Source organism: Lathamus discolor, chromosome 2, assembly GCF_037157495.1.
Source record: "Lathamus discolor isolate bLatDis1 chromosome 2, bLatDis1.hap1, whole genome shotgun sequence".
Lineage (NCBI taxonomy): Eukaryota > Metazoa > Chordata > Aves > Psittaciformes > Psittacidae > Lathamus > Lathamus discolor.
In genome coordinates, this window is record NC_088885.1 from 156,608,617 (window position 1) to 156,632,021 (window position 23,405).

Sequence of the window (23,405 nt, forward strand, 5' to 3'; positions counted from 1 at the left end):
CAGAGCCGCCGGCGCCCCGGCCATTTTCTGCGGGCTCGGGTCCCACCGCAGCGCTCCCCGCAAGGAGCAGCGGTTTGGCATCGCTTCCAGGCGGTCTGCACCTGGTGCTGGGAAAAGAACACGGCACCTAAAGACGCGGAACTGCCCCAAGCTCCCTAAGGAAGGGGGGCGAGAGCCTGCCTCACCGCCTGCTCCACCTCGCAGCCACAACGTTACGGAAATGACTGATTATCATCGATTAGATGATTGAAATTATTAGTGAAGTTACCGAAATCATTGATTAATATTGATGAAAGAACCCTGGTAGCATTCATTTGCCTTAAATTAAGGCCAAATATCACAGCCCATGCCAGTAATTACACAGCACCACATCCAGCCCTCCTCTCAAACCAGGGCTTCTTTATACACTGCTATATCTATAATACACTTCCTTAGACTTCATATACCCAGAAGGCAAAGGTCACCCCAAGCACACATTGCGCACTCCGTGGCATTTGTTCCTTCTCAACTTGCAGCACCTCACATCAAAACTGCTCACAGCAATCTATTTTCCCTTTTAAAATGCAAGTACAAGCACTGCAAAAGCCCATGTTTATAAACAGGCATTCACACAGCATATGGACAGGGGAAAAAATACCCATTTTACTCCTAGCAAAAGATGTCACGACAATCAGAAACTACTGAATCAGCTAAAATACGTACTTAAAAACTCAACAGGACTCACACTGATCATTAAAGCTCTTTATATATTCCATGGTAATCTTTTCTCGCTCAGCAGTAAGGCATAAGGCTTATCATCCAAGACTGTAACCAAATGGGAATTAATCTAAAGCCAGCAGCCTTCAACTTAACCTATCCGCCTACTTGGAGCAGCACACACCTAACAGCGTGGGTTTAATTACCATTCTTCACCTAAAACACTACCATCGTGCTTGCTCGATACACTGGCTATGCAGAACTGCAGTGGTGTGTGTCACAACTCCTGATAAATACAGATGCTGCTTTTAATATTGCTTTCTTTTCTGTTTAAAGGAGAAAAATAGATGAGGGGGGAAAAAAGAGGGGAGGAAAGGGGGAGAAAGAGAGAGATTAGGCCACAACCAGGCCCATCAGATGTTCTGCATCACTGCGCAGGCACAAAGCTCTTTCTGGGGCTGAAGAAAGCCAAAGGGAACTGAAGACATGCCTGGATGCCTTCCTCCCCCCCGCCGTAAAGTTTGCAAAGCCCCTAAGTGCTGCGCAGCCAAACAGTTGCAGCAACAATGTCGATTCTATTTACCTTCAATAATAAAGCAAAACGTGGAAATGGCTGTAGTTGTGTGCCTGCAGAAGATGCACAGATACAGGACTGGTGCCTTTCTGGTTCAAGCTGCAGCTCACGGAGCAGGAAAGCTGCTTTTACACACCCAGCTCTGCCACAGGCTTCTCTCATGACCTTGAGAGCAAGTCACTCCTGTTTCATTACAAAACAGAAGGCTGTAGTTTTCTTCAGTTGGTTTGCTCTGTGCTATCGGGTGTAATGTATAAAAACCCCTGCGTTCCACTAAGTGTTCTGCAGAATCTGGCTAAAAAAAAAAAAAAACAGGAGGTAAAAATGGTACAGCCTAAATTCAGTTTTATTCCTGAAAACAAACCCCTTTAAATAGCACCTGGTAAGTGCATTACCAAGGAGAATTTTAATAAACAGAATGTACGGACTTGCCTTTATACTTTTAACAGATGAGACTACTACACATTATCAATCCAAGTGTCAAGAGATGCTGTCAGCTGGTTACAGCTACCCTTTCTATGACACGAGTCTTATTCTCCACAAGGACATACTTCCCTGTTGTACTATGAGGCTACAAAACGAAGGTGAAGACAACGTACTGCATAGCATGAGACTGTTTTAATTCCGTTTTAGAAGTTACCCCATAATTTACACTCTTCACTATGTATGTTTCAAAATAAACCAAGTGTTTCCTTAATGCTTTTTGGTGCTTATGCATTACTTCAGTTCTATTTGTAAGTTGCAACCAGTAGAGACATAGGCTCACTCTCCTCTTTCAAACAACAGAATCAGTTTTGTCTGCACAAGAAAAAAAACAAAAGCATAAATCTGTGTTCTAAAGAAAATAAGAAACCCCCAAATTTCAGCTGGAAGGGGAAGAAGAGCAGGGATAGAACAGAAAACAAGGCACAAAGGAAAAACACAACCCCAGAAAGCCTGGAAAAGTTAAACAGGTCTTGATACTCGCAACATTTTATACTCATTAAGTAGGTATCTGAGTACTGCTTATGTAAAATAACTTGTTTTAAGTAATGCCAATCAGATTATAGCAGTCACTGAGGTAAGGAACATCTGTCAGAAATCAGGAGTGTGGAACAGGAATGTTCCTTCTTCGTGTGGAAAATGCATATGCTGACATACAGCGATAGTATCTGCACAGTACTCACCGTGTAAGCAGTGATGCTAACAGCTATCACAGACCATACAAACCAACACTGATTTTTAAGAAGAAAGTATCAATTTCTATTAAGAACATGCAGAAGCACAGCCCATCTTCCTAAAATACACATTCTAACCAGGAAAAAAACAGACTTCCCCAACAGCAACAGGCAAGCCAAGGCCCTCAGCTAAGAAATGGCAATTTGCCTCCCAGGAAATTCAAGTCCTTTCTACTGTATGACTTTGGCTGCTCAATTTCAGCCTGGTTTGAACGACTACTGAATATCAGCATCGGCTTTGTGAAAACAAGAGAAGGAAAAAAGGTCAGAAGCTTTTGGATTGCATCAAGGCATTTAGTTCTTGTTTTCATTTTGCCTGCAGGGCTAAGCCTGTCTCCTGGCGAAGTCAACTGCAAGAATCACAAAGCCTGGTGGAATAAAGAGTTAAACAACAGTTCTGTACAACGGGGAGGCACATAAAAGCCTGGGTAATTTTTTCCACTCAAGCTTATCCAAACAAAAATAAAGACGTAAACTGCCTACAAGACGAACTGGCAAAGCTTGGCTTTCTCTAGGGTTATGCCTAGAGACTGAGCTCCTGTGGGTGTCTCGGGTATCTGCTCAGCAGAGAGCAGCTCACTAGATTTTCTCCCTCGGTGAATGGCAGCATTAGGAGCTCTCTGCTATTCAACCAATTATTTTCACATCAGTTAATATCTCTATTCATCAAATGTTCATCAGACTGGCTGGCAAGTTGAAGCACTGTTGGAATGGGAACAGAACAGAACCAAATAGCGAACACTTGCCTGAGGTTCATCGCCCTGACAAACCAAACACAACTCAGCATTCAAAAACTGTGAAGAAAGCAGATCTGTATCAAGGCAGTGTTTGACTGCAGAATCATAGAACAGTTTGGGGTGGAAAGGACCTTAAGATCATTCAAGTTCCACCCCCCTGCCATGGGCAGGGACACCTCACACTAAAACATGGCACCCAAGGCTCTGTCCAACCTGGCCTTGAACACCACCAGGGATGGAGCACTCACAACTTCCCTGGGCAACACATTCCAGTGCCTCAGCACCCTAACAGGAAAGAACTTCTTCCTTATATCCAATCTAAACTTCCCCTGCTTCAGTTTTAACCCATTACCCCTTGTCCTGTCACTACAGTCCCTGATGAAGAGACCCTCCCCAGCATCCTTGCAGCCCCCTTCAGATACTGGAAGGCTGCTATGAGGTCTCCACGCATATTCTCTTCTCCAGGCTGAACAGCCCCAACTTCCTCAGCCTGTCTTCATATGGGAGGTGCTCCAGTCCCCTGATCATCCTCGTGGCCTCCTCTGGACTTGTTCCAGCAGTTCCATGTCCTTTTTATGTTGAGGACACCAGAACTGCACACAATGCTCCAGGTGAGGTCTCACGAGAGCAGAGTAGAGGGGCAGGATCACCTCTTTCGACCTGCTGGTCACGCTCCTTTTGATGCAGCCCAGGATACGGTTGGTTTCTGGGCTGTGAGCGCACACTGAAGCCGGCTCATGTTCATTTTCTCATCAACCAATACCAAAGGTTGTTTTTTTCAGTTCCTCTTCAGCAACCTCTCAGCTACCAGGTGAACACCCCAGCACCAGACATCTCCTTCCAGGAGAGAGAAAAGAGCAGACCATTCACTTCTTAAGACAAAAGAATGAAGAGCCACAGCCTGAAGCGTAGCAATCACATCACAACCACCACTGTGATTCTGGACTTGTTCATTTGGAGTTTTAGCCATTTCATGGCTACTGTTTATTCCTCTGGTAGCTACTGAAGCTGAAGAACACACACATTTAGTTTTAGAAGATCTCCATACTGAGGTAAAGGATGGAAGATTTCTTCACTGCATCATTTTTGCTAATACAATAATCAGAGCTCCCAAACCAAGTCTGCCCTCAGGAAAAGTGGATGATTTTTTCTCCATAAAGCCACAAATGCTTTTTATTGAGACAACTGCAGACCAGCCTGTAAGGCTGAAGAGTGCCCAGTGACTATCCTTAAGCTGAAAACATGTTTATTGCTCATGTGACAATCTTCTGCATCCTCATCCCTTTGGCTTTCCCATGGTTGTATCAAGCAAACATGCTCTCCAAACACTGACATTGCGCTGTAATCTTCATCCATCTTCATCCTCTCAAGCTTGTTCCTTATGTGGTTGGGGTATTTTTAATTACTATAATTATTTTGTGGGTGTAATATTGCAGAGTGGAAAAGCTCATCTGCCCAAAGTTTCTCTTTAGTCAAACATCTCCTTTGTTCACAGGAACTGCTGAACAATGGTGCATCACCCTTACATCACATCAGGAATTATGGCTCCTGAAGTCCACCTTACACTAAGCTCGTTTGCTAAAGCTGTCTTGGAAATCTACCTGGTCTCTAAATCTCTGTAATACAGACAAAGTCCCAATTGCATGCTCTAAGATTGAATCAGGCCACTTTTCTCCTGAAGGAAAAGGGCAAAGAGTAGACTTAGTAAAATCTAGGGAAGCGATAGAATCAAACAATGGTTTGGGTTGGAAGGGACGTTAAAGATCACCTAGTTCCAACCCCCCCTGCAAAGCAAACCAGTAACATCCATAGCCTGTAAGGCCAAGTGATCTTTTGTGAGGTTGCCACCAATGAAATTACAAACCGGGATTTGTGATTTTAGTCTTCATGTTGAACTTGTCGTGGTACCTGCTTGAAGATTTCTTGCTCAGAGAACGCTTGAGATATGAATGAGTACAACAGAGCGAAGCTCAAACTTTCCAGCTTCAGCTTGGGGTAGTCCATAGCCCAGAAGAGAACACTGCAGGATTCACACTGGAGTGCTTCAATCAACCAGAAGATTCCACTACCCCAACAAAATCATTCTAGCACATGAACTGCTGGATGTCTGCTTAAGACCTCCTTTTGCCATAAATTTAACCCAATACTAAATTTAACGTTATCTTCCTCGATTGGTGAGCTTTATAGTACAATACATATAGGGTGTTTCTGAAAATTCCAGGGTACTAAAGCAACACTTCATCACCTTCTGGTCCACGCTCACCAAATTCGCCTTAATATCCTCTGAGTTACATCTTAAAACAGTAGTTGACAGAATTCCCAGCTTTTATTTTCAAATCCCAACTGACAGTAGAGAGGCAGGGACAGGAAACAGCAGGATGCTGGGGAAAGGCCAGAGGAACGCAGCGTTACTGAAGTTACCGATACGTCCCCTTCCCAAAGGATCCTCCCTAGACCTTGCTGTTAAGACAACAGATGTTAGAAGGATCACTAGGTTTATGTTTATTGTTTCCTAAATAAAGACTGGCCACTTTTAAATCTATATGGGTTGGGTTCATTTCCAGGCAGCAGAGTTGTAGCAGATTTCCTTGTGGGTGGACGTTACAACCCACTTGTGCTCTCCCACTTCCTTCCATTTACTTTGTGAAGGTTCACTGCAGAGAAGTATAAAGTCAGCACCATGAAAGCTCAGAATGGTTTAAAATTACTCCTTCTTTAGGCCACTGATTCCAGTCTTCCTCCTCTTCATGTTCTAGGCTATGCACCAAGAAACACAACCAACAAAACCATTGCTATCCTCAAGGCATCTTTCATAGAATCATAGAATGGTTTGGGTTGGAAAGGACCTTAAGATCATCCGGCTCCGACTTTGAGGAGTTTTCTTCACAATTCAATGCTTAACAACAAAGATCTGCTTCATGGAGACCTGGAAAACTACGAGGAGAAAAAGTGAGCCCTACACATCCTGCTCCTTGTTTTACTGCAAAATCAGGTCTGATAACTTTGCTCACTGTACTCATCAGTTCACACTCCTTTTCAACCTCCTCACATAGGGAGAAAGATGAGGGGTGACAGGCAGAGTGAGACAAAGCAATCCAGAATGGGTACCAAAACCTTTCTGACCTTATAAAGCTTCCTCTGTCTACGGGGAAAACCTTTGTTGATGAGGCAAACACAGCAGAAGGTACCTCAAGGGGAGGATTCCAACCCTTGGAGGCTGTTTAAAGGAAACACATTCTGTGAGGATTACTTCTGTTCTGTGGAAGGGACCCATGAGCAGATCAGCTGACCTTCCATATGCATCTTAAACCCCTTCTTCGTTAATTCAAGGGCAACCTAGAAACAATTAGTCACATCTAAGGGGAGGGATTTAGGAGAATAAAGTTGCTTATGGGTCAGCAAGTCTCTTCAGGGTCTGCTCATATCAGGGCTTTCTCTCTCATCTGTCTAATAACACAAAAGAAAGGGGTGCAGCCACAGAGGGTCCAATTAGTTTACATGAAATGGCCTTCTCTGGACTTGTGTCCCTTGTCCTGCTTCTCCTCCACATGCTAACCACAACGTTAGAACAAGAGCTTACAAAAAGACTTCGCTGTAACCGTATTTTTAGCACAGAATTGCACCTGATTGCTGTATCACTGCATCTCAGAATGTCTGAGTTTCAAAGGCTCCCAGTGTCACATAAAACATAAAACACAACAGGAGCAATTCCTCACACTTCCAAACCATTACATGCGATGGCAAGATGAGCTCATAATAATGCAGCGTTCTCCCGTCTGTATTTAAAAACACACTCGAGGAACAGTTACCACTGTATTCCTTAGTGAAGGATAAGCAGAGCATAAAGCCCTGATGGATAAACAAACACTTGCAGGCTTAAGACAAATAGCTATGAAACTTTAAAGTTCCACTGTTACAGAATGAATCAGCCACCAGTGCTGACACCCTTTAAGCAGACATAAAATGGGTAATTCATTTATACATAGCATCCTTTTAAAGTTTAATAACACCAGCACTAAGCTGGTGTTTAACCAACCGTATCCTGGGCTGCATTAAAAGGAGCGTGACCAGGAGTCAAAGGAGGTGATCCTGCCCCTCTACTCTGCTCTTGTGAGACCTCACCTGGAGCATTGTGTGCAGTTCTGGTGTCCTCAACATAAAAAGGACATGGAACTGCTGGAACAAGTCCGGAGGAGGCCACGAGGATGATCAGGGGACTGGAGCACCTCCCGTATGAAGACAGGCTGAGGAAGTTGGGGCTGTTCAGCCTGGAGAAGAGAAGGCTGCGTGGAGAGCTCCAGTACCAGCCTGTAGGGATGCAGGGGAGGGACTCTTCATCAGGGACTGTAGTGACAGGACAAGGGGTAACGGGTTAAAACTTAAACAGGGGAAGTTTATATTGGATATAAGGAGGAAATTCTTTCCTGTTAGGGTGCTGAGGCACTGGAATGGGTTGCCCAGGGAGGCTGTGAGTGCTCCATCCCTGGTGGTGTTCAAGGCCAGGTTGGATGAAGCCTTGGATGGGATGGTTTAGTGTGAGGTGTCTCTGCCTATGGCAAGGGAGTTGGAACTGGATGATCTTGAGGTCCTTTCCAACCCTAACTATTCTATGATTCTATTCTATGATTCTAATAGGTTGAATATCTTTAAGGAATGACTTAAGGCTACTCAGTTCTGCTCTGGCTAGAAGGATAGGCTTACTTTTCCCCCTTAAGTTTTGAGGGATGCAGGTCATTAAACCTCATTAGTGTCCTTCTAGTTTATATAGAACATCAGTAATGGAATTACTGAGATTTTTATATAGAACTTCTAAAGGAAGTTCTATATAAAAATCTCAGTAATTCCATTACTGATGCTACCAGAACCTCAGTGATCATGACTACCTCCAGCATCTCACTGTATCATTTGGCTCCTCCACCTTTATCACAAGGCCTCAAGTTTCAGCAAAACCTCTTACTACTCCTCTTGGAGGATGCGTAGTAGACCAGGGAACAGTCAGCAGCAACTTCAGTGCTAATCAATGATGTGTTACTGGGACTAAAAGCCTTAGCTGCAGTCTGTTATCATTAGCAGCTCAGCTGCTCTTTGAGCCCATGGATGTTTGCTCCACTAAGACATTGAACCATTTTGCTGGAGGTGTCTGTAAATTGTCTGCAAGGTAAAGCAGAAAACCATCCCCAGCGATGTGTGCCTACACCCTGGCCCAGCCTTCATAGATTGAGGTAAGAAGCAGGTAAATCTGCAGCACAACCTCAATTCTACTACTCCTGGAAATAGAGTTCCAGCATTTCTCTACATTAAAGCCTTCAGAGAAAGAGCTGCTGTGAAAAAACTAAACCTAAAGCCTAAACATTCAAACCATGTGAAACCATTCCAGCAAGTCATCTGAATGGAGACTAACAGAGAGTTTAGTTTTAAATATCTTTCTAAAGGGATAGAATAACTATCACGGAAAGGTCTGTGTTGGAAAGGACCTTAAAACCATCCAGCTGCAACCCCCAACAAGTGAATGAAGATAGAATCTGGAAAACATTTTTGTCCCAGCGCTGAACAGCTCCTCAAGGGTTTCTTAAGAAGTTTCACATCATCTCCAGTGTAATCCAACCCATCAACACAGGCACAGGCATTTAACAACCCACTCCTGTTACTCTGACCCTTGTCAGAATAAACACCTGAGAAAACGTGCTTGCTACAAGAACAGATCTGTGGTGGTGGTTTTTCTGCTTGACCCTTTCGCACAAAAACCTGAGGAGTCTCAGCTCTACACCTGACAAAACACCTTGTGCAGTGTTTCATATTAAAACCAAAAAACATCACAGCTATGAGAAGCTGTTTGGATATTATCTTAAATATGTGCTTAACCTTCTGAAAAGCACAAGCCCAGGCTGGGCAGGGACTGGATTGAGAGCAGCCCTCAGGAGAAGGACTTGGGGTGTTGGTCAATGAGAAGCTCCCCATGACCCGTGTGTGCTTGAGCCCAGAACCCCCCCCTGTGCTGGGCTGCACCCCCAGAGCGTGAGCAGCAGCTCAGGGAGGGGATCCTGCCCCTCTGCTGTGCTCTGGGGAGACCCCCCCTGCAGCCCTGATCCAGCTCTGGGGCAGCAGCACAGGAGGGACGTGGAGCTGCTGGAGCAAGGGCAGAGGAGGCCGTGGAGATGCTGCGAGGGCTGGAGCAGCTCTGCTCTGGAGCCAGGCTGAGAGAGCTGGGCTGGGGCAGCCTGGACAAGAGAAGGCTCCTGAAGGGGAGACCTGAGAGCAGCTCCAGTGCCTAAAGGGGCTGCAGGAAACCTGGAGAGGGGCTTTGGACAAGGGCCTGTAGGGACAGGACAAGGGGAATGGCTTTAAACTGAAAGAGGGGCAATTTAGATTAGATACAGGAAAGAAGTCCTTCCCTGTGAGTGTGCTGAGGCATTGGCACAGGGTGCCCAGAGAAGCTGTGGCTGCCCCGTCCCTGGCAGTGTTCAAGGCCAGGTTGGACACAGGGGCTTGGAGCAACCTGCTCCAGTGGAAGGTGTCCCTGCCCATGGCAGGGGCTGGAACTGGATGAGCTTTAAGGTCCCTTCCAACACAAACCAGTCTGCAAGTTATGAAATCAGAAAAGGAAGGAGAGGAGATGTCACGGGTACAATACCTACAGTTCTCCCAGTTTTCTGCTGAGCAAAGAAACCTTGAGATAAAAAAGTTATCCGCCAGCTACACAAGCCAAGCAGTGGAACATTAAGAGCTGTCAAGGATGCAAAACCAAACTAGAGGGAAGCTCACAGTCCTTTATTCATGGTCATTTTACCTACAACAAAGTAGTTGATAAAAGTCCAGCCAGGCAATGTTTTTCCTCTTGCTTCACTGCAGCCCGTGCTGTTCTGCTTTAAACAAGCTCCTGTGTATTTTGGGAGCAGATCCCGCACCACTCCCAACCCAGGTCTCACACAACAAAGAACACACTCGAACAACTTAGATTTTACATAAACCAGCTCTACAAGATCCAGCTTGATTTGCAGAACCTTGCTTTCAGTAACGCTGTCATCCCCACCCTTCCTTTACTTCACACTTGCTGCTATGAAACCCTTAGGTCCCAACACACTCTGATGCTACAGGAAGCACCTCCAATACACTCACCCTGAAAGCTTCAGGTCTTGTGCGCATGCACCATTATTATTCACTTCTCCAGTTTTTACCAACTTCATGTTTTCTTTAACTAATTCTCCACCAGAACAAGACACTCTGAGTGTCTGCCACTGAGGGCTGCGTGTGTTCTAAAGAAGCAGCAGAATCACTCATTCATAATATCCTGATGCCTTTATTATAGCTCCCTGTCCTCCACCTGCAAGGCTGCCAAGCTTATGTAAACTATCAAACCCTACACTACAGCTAAAATAGTTCTGTAAGATCCTAATCTTTTACCAAATAGCCTGAAAAAGTGCTTCTAAAATTTGCAACCACACAGTGTCCATGGTAAATGACCAGGAGCACACTTGAGTACAGCCTGCCTTAGGATGGTTTGTGTTGGAAGGGACCTTAAAGCTCATCCGGTTCCAACCCCCTGCCACGGGCAGGGACACCTTCCACTAGAGCAGGTTGCTCCAAGCCCCTGTGTCCAACCTGGCCTTGAACACTGCCAGGGATGGGGCAGCCACAGCTCCTCTGGGCACCCTGTGCCAGCGCCTCAGCACCATCACAGGGAAAAACTTCTGCCTTAGATCCAACCTAAATCTCCCCTGTTTAAGTTCGAACCCATCATCCCTTGTCTTGAAACATAAAAGCAACTCTCTTCAGCTGATGCTTAACTACAGCACTGCAAATGAGTTCACTGCACACACCAAGTACAAAGCAGACCACAGTCTATCCACTCTGGTGCTGTCAGATGTCTTGTTCCAGCAGGATTTGTTCCATACTGAGCTGGACAGGAACACTCACTCAGTAAGGTCTTCACAGAGGTACCCACTGAAACGAGCGCACCAGCCCCAGCCCCACCTCTCCACTGCAAGCCAACAGCAACCTCCACTTGTGACATGAGCATTCCTTACGCTGCTGCTCCCTAAGGCCAAAGACTTAAGTGTTCAAGGCCAGGTTGGACAGGGCCTGGAGCAAGCTGCTCTAGTGGAAGGTGTCCCTGCCTGTGGCAGGAGGTTGGAACTGGGTGAGCTTTAAGGTCCCTTCCAACCCAAACCATTCCGTGGTTCCATGAATTAGAATTTCTTCTGCAGAAATCTGCTAAATGCAACATTTCTTGGTAGAGTCCAGACAAGATTTGACTTCAGCTCTAGATCAAGCACATTGCTTGAATAACCTTTATCAATGGCCCTTCAGCTTTCTCTGCACTACCATCACCAGCCAGTTTGTCATCAAGAACACAGGTTTGGGTGAACAGCGTGGAACGAACTCTCTTCACGTCACTTAAAGACTGCTTCACTTGCATCTGAGCTGTCAGTGCAGTCCTAGACACCCGTTTTGTTTCAAACAGAATGAAAGAGAATATTTAATGGCACATAACCCACAAATGAGCATTTCCAGTCTGTATTCCTTTGACTCCAGAACAGCTAAACATCTTGTCATAGCAAATAAGCCTCCTCTTCTAAGTAAAACATTACAAGTTACTTACCTTTCGACAGCTTGTAATACAGAGTTCTAAGTCCTCCTGCAATTCCTCTGCTATTAATACTGACAAAACCCCATAAAACTTAACAGCTTCTATCCCAGGTGTTTCCCTCCCCAAAAAGAGAACACCTTTTCCTGTCACTTGCAAGAAAAAGTTGAACATTTTCCCCCAGAAGAGCATCCTTATCCCTCCAAGCAGCAGAATTCCCATTCTAAAGACATAATCCATAATATTAATTTCAAAGGAAGCAGATAAATTCCAATTTGTCCTACAACAGCAATGAAATAGAACACAGAAGGAGAAACCCTTACACCGTATATATTTAACCGACACAATGATGCCCCCTTGACTACTGGAATATGCTGGGATGACTGCATAGGAGCAAACAAGAACAATCTTCACAGGAGTATGTCCCCCAAAACCTTGGGAGCCAGAGGACAGCCAGGAAATCACACAGAATCACACAGAATCCCAAGAGTTGGAAGGGACCTGCTGTGGTTTTTGTTTGTTCTTCACCTTTACCAGCTTCTTCACCTTTATAGGAACACCGGGCATAAGACTCAAAGGACCTTTCACATCATTGACTCCTGCTCCCTACACTTCCTCATGTACCATGTCATAGTCCCATTAAGCGATAAATACATCAAACTTCATAGAATCATAGAACAGTCAGGGTTGGAAAGGACCTCAAGATCATCCAGTTCCAACCCCCCTGCCATGGGCAGGGACATCTCACACTAAACCATCCCACACAAGGCTCTGTCCAGCCTGGCCTTGAACACTGCCAGGGATGGAGCACTCACAACCTCCCTGGGCAACACATTCCAGTGCCTCACCACCCTTACGGTGAAGAACTTCCTCCTTATCTCCAATCTAAACTTCCCCTGTTTCAGTTTTAACCCGTTACCCCTTGTCCTGTCACTACAGTCCCTGATGAAGAGTCCCTCCCCAGCATCCCTATAGGCCCCCTTCAGGTACTTCAGGTACTTCTTTGAGCATCAAAGCAGCCTAAAGCAGTCACTGGGGTGCCACATCATTCCCAATATTCCTGATTTATGTCCTGAATTTCTGTTTAAATCCTACTCTGAATACTTTACATTAAAACTTCTTTCCTTTTACCCCATCTCCTCCTTTTTCCTCAATCCCTATGCATATTCCTAGAAAACCAATAGTCTGCTTCCAGGGCAAGTTTCTCCATCTATAAACCATTTCACAGACTCATGGAAAATGGGTGAGGTTCCTGAGAGCTGGAAGAAAGCAAATGGAACTCCTGTCTTCAGGAAGGACAAGGAAGGAGGGTCTGGGTAACTACAGGCTGTTAAGGTACAGGTACCTCCATTCCTAACAGGGTGATGGAGCACATCACCCTGGAAGCCATTTCTAAATGCATGGGGACAAGAAGGTGACCAGAAGTAATCAGCACGGATATCTGAAGGGAAAGTCATGCCTCACCAACCTCATGGAGTTCTGTGATGAAAGTACTACCTGGGTGGATGAGGAAATGCGCCTTCTCTTTACTTTAGCAAGCCTTGCAACACTGGTTCCCATGACAACACCTTAACAGACAAACTGATGAAGTTTGGACTAAATAAATGGGCAGTAAGATGACCCGAAAGTGTCTCCACTGTCAGGCTCAAAGGGCTGTGACCAGCCGCTTAAAGTCCAGAAGAAGGATGGCTTCTAGAAGTAATAGATTAATAAGAACACCAACTTCCTGAAGCACACAGATGCTGTAGCTTAAGTTCAGAGAGTGACAAAATCCAGGAGGCATTGGTTTTAGTCCTAACAGTGCCAAAAGAGAAAGTTTCACTGCATTTACCAAAGGAAACTAGACTTTAATCCATCCGGGCATATTGGGCACACATTTATGTTCCGAGATAACTTCACACAGAGACACAAGTACAGTGTTCTCTGTCCATCTCTGAAATGGTAATAGCTTAAAATGTTGCCCTTCAAGCCCTTACTGGTTCATATTCCGTAACTTCTCTGCATTCATCTCCATGGCCTCAATCACAAGGTAGTAAAAAACCAAGTTACCCACAGACTGCAAAGCAGTGATGGATTAGTGTGGGATAGCTCTCCTGATCAAGGAGTTAACTACTGCATTCCACAGCACATCAATCCTTCTTCACAAGAAGATCTTGCTAGGAAATCAAAGTGTAAAAGGAAGTGTTCTGGGTGACCCTGGTATACCACTGACCATAACAAATGTGCATGGAATATAAGCTCAAACAAGACGCCACAAGAAAGACCACTTTAAGTAGTCTCCTTACTGCAAAGTCTTCAAGCACTGCAAAACCCCCAATACTATGATGCAAATCTAGAGCACTGAAACCAGGTGACAGGAGAGAATTTCTAGTGACATCTATTGTCCATTGCTAAAAAGTGGCACCCGGAATAAAGACAAAGTTCTTCAAAACCTGAAATGAGAAAATGCCATTATTTATTGCAGATAGAAGTTCTGATGATTAAAACTTCCCCTCTGGTTGCAGAACCTCATCTTTATCCAACGCACTCTTTTATCCTGGGTATTTCTCCAACTTGTCAAATTTCCTTTGCATTTTAATTCCATCATTCAATGTGCTCCTAATTCTGTACTGGTGTTACTGGCAGATGAAACAGGCACATAAAGTCCATCATAGAATCATGGAATGGTTTGTGTTGGAAGGGACCTTAAAGCTCATCCAGACCCAACCCCTGCCATGGGCAGGGACACCTTCCACTAGAGCAGGTTGCTCCAGGCCCTGTCCAACCTGGCCTTGAACACTGCCAGGGATGGGGCAGCCACAGCTTCTCTGGGCACCCTGTGCCAGCGCCTCAGCACCCTCACAGGGAAGAGCTTCTGCCTTGTACCTGACCTGAACTTCCCCTGTTTCAGTTGGAACCCATCACCCCTTGTCCTATCGGTACAGTCCCTGATGCAGAGCCCATTTCAAAATGCTGGGCAAATTTCTGCCTTCTCCCAGTTCTTCAATGACACAGGGAGAAAGTACGAAGACATTTCCACACCCCTCCAAAATGACAAGAATAATCTCCTTGTGGCTCAGATTCCCAGTACCAAACTCTTCAACTCCAAACGGAAACTGGGAAGAAGCCACACCACACATCCTTGTTTCAGAAGCTGCTGAAAAACCCACAACAACTCTTACCTTCCTGTCAGCCTGCCCAAAACACCAGGCATTGATTTCCCCCATGCTCTCCACAAGCACTTCCCTGACTGACAACTGCTCCCAGCACCCAAAGTCATTCGAAAGATGCCTTCCTTAAAAGCAAACTTCCTCCACATTTAGAGACCTTCTGACTGCTTCGGACATGACTTTTTCTTGTGGTAAGACTACTACAGATCAGCTCTCAGGCTTTTAATTGCAATTGCCATTTGATTCAAATGGGAAAGAGCAACTGTCTCCGCAGCAGATTCCTGTTGACTCAGTACCATTGTACTTCAGATACTTGCTTGTGAAAAGCTATTTTGTGGATAGATACGAAGCACATCCCAGTGAGAAGAAATAAAAGAATGGATACATAAGCAAAATTGCCAACACAGACCAAGGACAAAGGCAGAAGGCTTGATAATGAACATCCACTCCCTTGCTCAACCAGGAGTAAAAGTGCACTGCAGTCACGCACTACAACAAAATTCACATTAGAGACAGGGAATAGACAGCCAAATCCCATCCCATAGGAAAAGAAGACATCCTTGTTCCAAGCACTACATCACAAGTTGAGCCCCCAGCACAAGTCAATTTATAAGGCTTAATACTTGGCTAATAACCAAATCAGACCAAAATCAGGTCATTGGGGTTGGGGGTTTGGTAGGGTTGAGGTTTTTGGTGGTTTTGGTGTCATTGTTATGAGGGTTTTCCCTTTTAAACACCACTGACAGGAGACACAGGGTCCAACAGAGCAGAGGGATCCATCCCACTCTTGACACAAGTCACCTCCGACCAACAGCCAAGTGAACGTGTCAGTCACTTTCCCTGCTACCACCCAAGGAGACTCCTTTTATCCACGTTTCCTTACACATTGTCCCTCTGATTCACCACTAACGCTATTTATGGCTGCTCCTAATCTGGTTTTCTGACAGCTGGATCGCACGCTGTGCTGAGCCGTTGCAAGCATTAACTATACCCCACACATATTTAACAACTGCACATAAACACATCTCAGTTACCTCCTCCCCTTGTCAAAATACACACTTAAATAGGACAAAAATCCGCACCTCAACAGCTTTTGTTTAGACCTCAGCTCCCCACATGACTAAGCATCATGACAGTGCCAGGAAGAACCAATACTCTGATTCTATAAAAGCATGACTATATTGCAAGCGAGCCCTTAAAAGCTGCTTGCTGCCACATCAAGACATACATGAAAGAAGAGAACTTACCTGCTGGCAAGGGAAGTCTTGAAATATCTGTAACAATAAAGGAATACAATTAGAAACAGAAGAGAAAACAGCTCTGAAATCGCATTGGCCTCATTTTTGTGCAAGGCTGTACTTGTTTAATAAAGCACACTATTAATCCCAAGCAATTTAACAGCTCTCAGGCATGCCACATGCAAATCATCAGTGGTTTTTCCCTGTCTCACCCTGTTCATTAACAAGATTAGGTTTTGCCTACCTAACTGAAGGGCAAAGATCCTACTGGTAGGCAATGAGTGTCATTACTGCAGCAGAATACAGGTCACTAGGCACAAATGAAGTGTTGCATACGGATTTCACCATTATCACCTACATCAGTTCGGAGATGAAAGCGTCAGGGTTAGGCTTGCATACGAAGAGGACATTATTATGTGTTTTATTTATTCTTAAGCCTTTAGAGGAAAACAGTCAAGCTTACAAATGGGTAAGTATGGAACACAAGAAATCATATTAAAAGAGAGGGATTTTTGTCAGTGAGGGATGAGACACTGTTGAGTAGTTTTACAGTAAACCAAGGCTCTTTAAGCTGCCATCAGCTTCACAAGAAGCACTGTCTTAGAGTCTAAATAGCTCATATTAAGAAAGAAATGTGACTATAAATGCACATACATTAAATTTTCCTAAATAGGCAATTATATAAACTATAACTCATTATATTCCTCCTGCCTGCTTTTCATACATCTACTTGTCGTCTCAGCACCCAGGACTGTAACTGGGACTTGGAGGTGCTGACCAGCATTCAGAACAGGAACTAGAACCCATGAAGAACCAGAAAGCAAGAATTCTTCCAAGTCTGTGAGGATGAGGACTGGGGACACACATCAAGGGGTTCAAAAGCTGAAATAAACACAGATGTGGGGGGATGAGAAAGGGGAACTAGTCAAAAACCTGAGGAAAACTGAACTGAACCTAAGAAAAAGGTCTGCACGGTTTGTGGTTAAAAAGAGACAGCAATGTCAAGTGATAACAGTGGCATATTGGGTACAAAATCTATGTGTAAACTGAACTTTAACCGTAGGTGTAGAAACTGGAACAGATTCAGGGATTATCAGGGCAGATGGTCACTGCTTTGCTACCTGTCAGAAGTAGTAAGAAGGCTTAATATTAGTTCTGCTATCACAAACAGATTCTTATGCTTGCTTTCATTTACAATCCATGTCTGTGGCTGCAAAACATGCTAAAATGTGAACACCAAAGAGAATTACACGTACTAAAAGTATCAAAAAGGAACTGTAGTACTTTGAGGAGACAATGAAATCACAACATGAAACTGAAACACTTAAAAGCATAACAGGAAAACAGCAGTAAGACACTATGAAAGACAGAAAATAGTGAATGCTGTATTGTGGTAGAACACACAACGTTTAAAGGTAAGCAGGCACATTCAGAAGATGCTCATCCTGCTGTCTACTTATGAACAAAACCGTCTTATGCAATAAGAAAAGCCTGGAGATAGGAGACACCCATATGGGAAGAAACTGCATAAACTGCAGGAAGGAAAAGCCTGGAGTCTCCTCCTGCAACAGCTCCTGCCCAGAATCCAGCTCAGCACATAGAGAGTGGAGCTTTTCCCAGCAGGAAAATACACAGCCATGACACTTCATGTGGAAAGTGAAACGAGGAGAAACGTTGCACCTTTTGGTCTGTTCATAGACGTTTAATTCTTTCCATGCACTTTTCTAGTCACAAAACCACTCCTGCTTGTCACTAGGCCATAAGGATTGTCACATCGGCCACAAACAACTGTGGCCACCCGAGGAAAGCAACTGAAAATGCAGAGTAGGAAATGCCATATTTGATTTTCATTTCTCTACGGGAATGGAAACCAACCTCTGAACTCCATTTCTAATTAAAATTACATTAAAAAATGTGAGTTACTAAAATAAATTATAAGCAACATTACAAAGTCCTTCTAATTCTGGATGCTCCGGAAATGTTTTAATCAAAGCATTTAATACTCACTTAAGTGTGTTTCCAGAACAGATCTCAAGCAAATAACAGTAAACATCACCACCAGACAAATACGTTATCATATACACACAGAGAAGCAGAAAACATTCATTTACATTCCAGGAACTTAGCCATGCAATTTCAAACACCTCCAGGGATTGCTCTGCAGCTCAGGCTCACACAGATTGCTAACTTAAGGCTCATGCTCTATCTGATCAGATTCTCATGTTTGTCCCTAATACTTGAGCTGCTGCTTCCGCTGTCACCTCCCCCTGCAGAGGCATCAGCATTCAAATAGACTCCGGTACCGCACAGAGACCTACCCAAATGGGGCACCCACAGGATCAGCACTGGATACATGAGCTGGCTTCAGTGTGTGCTCGCAGCCCAGAAAGCCAACCATATCCTGGGCTGCATCCAAAGGAGCGTGACCAGCAGGTCGAAAGAGATGATCCTGCCCCTCTACTCTGCTCTTGTGAGACCTCACCTGGAGCATTGTGTGCAGTTCTGGTGTCCTCAACATAAAAAGGACATGGAACTGCTGGAACAAGTCCAGAGGAGGCCACGAGGATGATCAGGGGACTGGAGCACCTCCCGTATGAAGACAGGCTGAGGAAGTTGGGGCTGTTCAGCCTGGAGAAGAGAAGGCTGCGTGGAGACCTCAGAGCAGCCTTCCAGTATCTGAAGGGGGCCTATAGGGATGCTGGGGAGGGACTCTTCATCAGGGACTGTAGTGACAGGACTAGGGGTAACGGGTTCAAACTGAAACAAGGGAAGTTTAGATTGGATATAAGGAAGAAGTTCTTTACTGTGAGGGTGGTGAGGCACTGGAATGGGTTGCCCAGGGATGTTGTGAATGTTCCAACCCTGGTGGTGTTCAAGGCCAGGTTGGACAGAGCCTTGTGTGACATGGTTTAGTGTGAGGTGTCCCTGCCCATGGCAGGGGGGTTGGAACTGGATGATCTTAAGGTCCTTTCCAACCTTAACTATCCTATGATTCCATGATGATCATGTTTACAAACTTGCCGCCTTTGCTGTGCAAAGCCTTCCCCTTTCTGAAGCACACTATAGCACTCAGGTCCCTAGAGGAGGTCATTCAATACTGAATTTTGAAGAGAAAAACAAAAGTTGGGCTCCTAATCTGGTTTGTCACTATAAGGAGAGACTTAAGAGCATTTAGGGGAGCTGTCCTGTTGGTTGATGAAGTTCTGGACTGACTTTCTTCCTACAACTCATTTCTTGAATGGATGAGAATGCTGTCACACGAAGCACATTTCCAGCCGTACAACACGAGAGGATGGAGCAGATGGCCTCATGAGCTCTTTTCCAACCAAGGTTTCTCTGGTACCACAGAGAGATGAGAAAAACAGGACAGGAAAGAAGCCGTAACGACAGCAGAGGTCCTACAAAATAAAGCTCCTCAGCCAAAGAAACCTTGCCAAGTAAAGCAAACACCCATATGAATTCATTGAGGAACAACCACCCAAACAAAGACTATACTCTAGAGAAAGGCTGCTGTCAGTTACTCTATCAGCACTGAGGGGGTTTGGGGCAGTGGAGTCCTCAAACAGGCTTTGCGGGTCCTGTCACAAAGAGGTTTCTCTATGATTGATGGATGCTTTCAGTACTGGATCTCTCCACCACTGTATTTGTTTCTATGAAACTACGCATTTTGCATTGCAAAGTTTCCTCAAATGTTTTCTTGGAAACGAAGCCACAACTTCCAGTCTTCTTTCCAAGAGTAACATCTAATCATCAAAACCAGGACTATTCTGTGAGCTTCATGTTCCTACCTCAGGTAAAATGAGAATATGGCTCCTTGGACAAGCACAGAAGCTCAGACTCTCACCCTTCTGCAGCACTGGTCTCTTTCCAGGGCTGTGGTAAGCAGCAGACCACAAGAAATGTAATCCTGTTCTCCTGTAGCAGGAGCTGACTGATTCCACCCTACCAGCATTCCCTGGAGATGAACTGAGATACTCAGTTCATGGACCGATTTCTCACTCCAGCAAAGAGTAAAGGCTCAGAGCACATGAGGAACCACAGACGACAGTCACCAGGAAGCTGAGGAGCACATGTCATTCGACAACAATCCTTCCCACTGAATGAGGAACAGCACAGACTCAACACAAGATGTAATTTTTTCAGTACCAAAATCATGCAGGAATACATATGTGTATTCAGCTTTGCATAACCGATGCTGAAGGATGCTGGCGTAGAGGCTGGATTCAAGAGCCTGGAGATCTCCTTTCCTATTACTCTCTGGCAGGCTAAAAAGGCAGCTGGATGTTCTCCAGATATTTTATGGTATCTCAATTTCATTAAAATTATTCTTTATTAAAAGAGTAGCCAGGAAACAAGTCATGATTCACAAACACTGCTTTGCAAAACTACGTTTCATAGAGTCACAGAACAACTTGGGTTGGAATGGACCTTAAGATCACTCAGTTCCACCCCTCTGCCATGGGCAGGGACACCTCACACTAGACCATGGCACTCAAGGCTCTGTCCAACCTGGCCTTGAACACTGCCAGGGATGGAGCATTCACCACTTCTTTGGGCACCCTGTGCCAGCGCCTCAGCACCCTCACAGGGAATAACTTCTTCCTTATATCCAACCTGAACCTCCCCTGTTTCAGTTTGAGCCCATTGCATTTGTTGAGAAACTCAAGGATTTATCCACGATCACTTGATCTCTCAGATGAAGACCCTGGAGAAGGATAAATTCATCCTGACAGCAGCCACTAAGGAAAAGCTGTTGAGAAGTCTGACAACCTGATTAAAAGATGCCACAAACCACTCATTAGGCTGCTCCAGATATGTATTTTTTTATTGCCTTCCTCACTGGAAGCACATCCCTTATCTCTAACCTGAACCCAACCTACTTCCAATTCAGCAATCTGCAGAGCTGAATCTTAACAGCCCCTTATTATATTACTTCCCATTAAGGGAATTTTCAGGCAATTTTAAAGAGGGACTCGAAGTCTTTTCTTATATTAGCTGTGTAGAATGAGAGGCATGAGCAGCCCACTATAATGGCCCATTTCCCTAAACCTTTGGTTATCCTCACTTGTCTTTAAATGCTCAAACTGTTTCTGGTTTTAGCTGTTTCCCCATTTTGCACACACCAGTACATAACACTGCATTCATCAATCAATCATAACGGCACTAAACCTAACCATTTGCTTACTTAGGCAGAGTTTTCCCCTTATTGGCGCATTTACCGCATTTCCCTTAGGCAGAGCTGAATATCCAGCACTAAGTGCACACTTTGTTAGTGTGGGGAGAGCTGGAATGGGACAGTTATAACTGCCAGGCAGACATCTCCATCCGCAACACTTGCCAGCATATTTTTGGTGATTTGGCCAGATGACAAGAAATGCAATGCCCAAACCCACACATCTTTGGTTTATAACCCTGCTCCACAGGAGAGCCATGCTGCACTGTGGTCCTTCATTACCTTTGTTTTCATCTTTGCTTCAGCTGTGAATTTCAGCAGTGATGATTTAATGCTTTCACTCCTGTCTATTGAAAAGGTTAAGTAGCAAGCGGCCAGGAATGAACCACTGAGAGACCCTCTTCAGGACACACACAGCCTGTGGGAGACCTGAGCAGTTCTGTTTAACCAGTTATTAGTTTTAATGCAACTGCTGCCATTGAAACACAAAAGCAACACAAATGAAGGCTAGGAAAATTGAAAGGACCAACTGAAGCGCTGCACAGAACAGTAAGAAGGGGGGTGGTTGTCTCAGATTATACATCTGGTTACTCCAGCCCTTGGAGCATCCTTGTGGCCTCCTCTGGACTCACTCCAACAGCTCCTTGTCCCTCCTGTGCTGCTGCCCCAGAGCTGGATCAGGACTGCAGGGGGGGTCTCCCCAGAGCACAGCAGAGGGGCAGGATCCCCTCCCTCATGCTCTGAGGGTGCAGCTCATCAGATGGGGGGTTCTGGGCTCAAGCGCACACTGAAGCCGGGTCATGGGGAGCTTCTCATTGACCAACACCCCTAAATCCTTCTCCTCAGGGCTGCTCTCAATCCAGTCTATTCTCAAAATACTGAATCTCTGATTAAGATGCTCTGGGTAATCTGCATGACTTTTCCTTCATCCGAGCTGAACTCAGCCCTTAACTAAAAGGGAGAGCACCTGGAAACTTCAAATTCATTTGTACCACATCACTGAGCATGTCCACAGTTATCTATCCAGCCACCAGTGTTTTAAACCACACATACTGAATAGTAAAATACTAAATCCCAGACTGGTTTGGGTTGGAAGGGACCTTAAAGATCATCCAGTTCCAACCCCTGCCACAGGCAGGGACACCTTCCACTAGAGCAGGCTGCTCCAAGCCTTGTCCATCCTGGCCTTGAAGTGTTCAAGGGATGGGGCAGTCACAGCTTCTCTAGGCACCCTGTGCCAGCGCCTCAGCACCCTCACAGGGAAGAGCTTCTGCCTTAGATCTAATGAAATGAAACACATTCAATGAGGTTAAGAATATCAAGAGAAATTACTCAATCACTGCTCACGGCAGGTGGGATCAATCTCATTACACACAGAGTTACAGAACACGCAGTATCTGAGCAACTCGGATAAAGAATTTATTGTCAATAGCTACACAAGTAGTACACAGACTTTTTGACTACAAGGATGAGAGGCATGGACAGAGACTGGAGTAATAATTGGTTAAATTAACCCCAGTAATTGGTTTTACTCAGCATCTCAGTAAGTGAAATCTTCAAGTCTACAGGTGATATTAAAGCTCTTACGGGTAGGTGAAAGCCATACCAGTGGGAAAAATCCAGAAGGATCTCACTAAATGAAGCAAACTGCTAAAAGACAGCAGATACACTTCAGTGTACAGATGTGATGTATGCGTTGAGAGGAAAACCATTCCAAGCAATACCTCCTGAAGCACTTAACACTTGCACTTTGTTCTTTTCCAACTGCAGGAGGAAGGCTGAGTCACTGCTTCCTCTGAAATCATCAGCTCAGAGTGGAGTGGTTGACCAAAAAAAGGCAGTAAGACATTGTGTACCATTAGGAATGGTCCTGAAAACATGGCACTTAAACACATTACTGTACAAACAACACAGCATCCACATCTCGTGTTCAGTTCTGGTCCTTGCACCAAAAGGAATATGAAGTAGAGACTGTCTAAAGCAGGACATCTGAGTTGACCAAGGGATGGAGTTGCTGCCATGTAGGGCCAGACTACA

At 44.9% G+C, this 23,405-nt stretch overlaps 1 protein-coding gene across 2 annotated transcripts in view; it reads right to left on the minus strand.

The window, feature by feature from the left end:
* PTK2 (protein tyrosine kinase 2) overlaps positions 1 to 23,405 on the minus strand; it is a 202,758-nt gene that overhangs the window by 143,717 nt on the left and 35,636 nt on the right. Inside the window, exon 3 of one of the 2 annotated variants that reach the window (XM_065669025.1) lies at positions 16,205 to 16,231. The exons of the other annotated variant lie outside the window; for it this stretch is intronic. The gene's annotated coding sequence lies outside the window, so the exon portion shown is untranslated. The remainder of the gene's footprint in view (positions 1 to 16,204; positions 16,232 to 23,405) is intronic. 2 annotated transcript variants of the gene reach the window in all.